Below are 1,563 nucleotides of genomic sequence, written 5' to 3' on the forward strand. Positions count from 1 at the left end.
CGAGCCCCACCTCCCATCTCAGCTGACCCTCCAGCAGAAAGTCACTGCTCGAGCGAGCCCCGGGTAGGCCAGGAGAGCCCAGCCAGCTGCCCAGTGCCAGCAGCAGAAATGATGTTGTGCCAACCGTTTCGGCGTTTGGGTGACCCAGCCAGAGGATCACAAAGCTGCACGTGATACCTGCATGTGATAGACACACACACCCATGGTCAGCCTCTCTGTTCCCCAGGTGACCCAACTAGATGTTAATACTGCTCTGCTACAGGGTAAAAGCTCCTAACTCAAACTCATTGGAAAAGGGGTGAAACTTCTGCAAAGTGCACTTTAAGAAGAGGTCCTGTTTGCTCATGAAAAGAAACCAGTGAGTCCTCTAAGAATAATAAAAGGGGATATTTTACAGTTAAGCACATGATTTGGAGTGAAGAATTCGGATGTTGCTTTGCTGGTCCAGGCTGTTAATACTCTTCTTGCTCCTCCTGTGGGCCCCCTTCATCAGGCACCACAAAGCCTTCATCTGTGGCATAGAGAATGTCCACGATCCTCTGCAATACAGGGTTGTTTTCCCCTTCGTTCTCCTGGCAAATCAATTCAATGTTTCTTAGCTTTCCAAAGTAGAAATCTCTCTCTTTCTCCAAGTCTTCGACGGGAAGTTTCAATACATTGACCTGCTGCATCAATTCAGCTGCTTCATCATCCCCGTTGCGCACACCAGGATTCTTTCACACCACACCCGGGCCAGCCTTAGGGGTTGCAGTAGTTCTGTGTGTTGCAATGGGCCTCTGTGGAGCTGCACTGCTAGAGCTGAGAGGTTTCTTCGGTTTGTTCAGAGCTGGAGCAACAAGGGAGGGAGCCACTGCAGTTTCTTGACCTTGTCTGGCAGCTACAGGGTCATAGTCTTTTCCATCATAGTTTGCATCAAAAAACTTCTTGAACCACTGAACAAATTCAAAATTGTCCCGAAACTTTCCTTTTACTAATTTGTCCACAGGAATTATTTTGTCAACACTCATTCTCTTAAAACCTGCTTGTAGTATTTTGAAGTTCTGGATGTATTCATGCTCTAGTTTAGCCTGGAATTTCACTTTCTTCAAGGCAACGGAGCCAGGGAATAGCATGTCCATAAACTGACAATAGGCAGCCCCTGAGCACAACTGTTCAATCTTTGTCAGATTCAGCTGCAGAGACTCATTGATCCAGGCCAGCATATCATGTCGACTTAGGTTATCACTGGTGACGGACGTTGAGTATACGTTCCCTGCCATCTTCGGCTCTCGGCGGGACCGCGTCTACTGCCTGTGCCCGGCTTCGATTCCCTCCAACTGTGAAGACATTTTAAGTATAGTTGAATTAACTTTGCCTGATTCTTAAAGAGTTCCTTCGATGGGAACAAAGTAAGGTTTTATATCAGAAGGAAAGAAAAACACTTATGAGTGCGTATAATGCCTCCTCAACCTGAAAAGCAGGAAAGGATAATAAATAGCAAAAACAAGATAAAAATACTTGTATTATAACAGACACCGTACTGCAAGTGCATTTGAAATTAGCAATGCCTAACAATTTTTCCCT

At 45.9% G+C, this 1,563-nt stretch overlaps 1 pseudogene; it reads right to left on the reverse strand.

Moving 5' to 3' along the window:
* Positions 1 to 205: 205 nt before the first annotated feature.
* LOC140595092 (microtubule-associated protein RP/EB family member 1 pseudogene) lies at positions 206 to 1,259 on the reverse strand (annotated as a pseudogene).
* Between the last annotated feature and the right edge of the window lie 304 nt (positions 1,260 to 1,563).

This window comes from Vulpes vulpes, chromosome 13 (assembly GCF_048418805.1).
Source record: "Vulpes vulpes isolate BD-2025 chromosome 13, VulVul3, whole genome shotgun sequence".
NCBI classification, from domain to species: Eukaryota; Metazoa; Chordata; class Mammalia; order Carnivora; family Canidae; genus Vulpes; species Vulpes vulpes.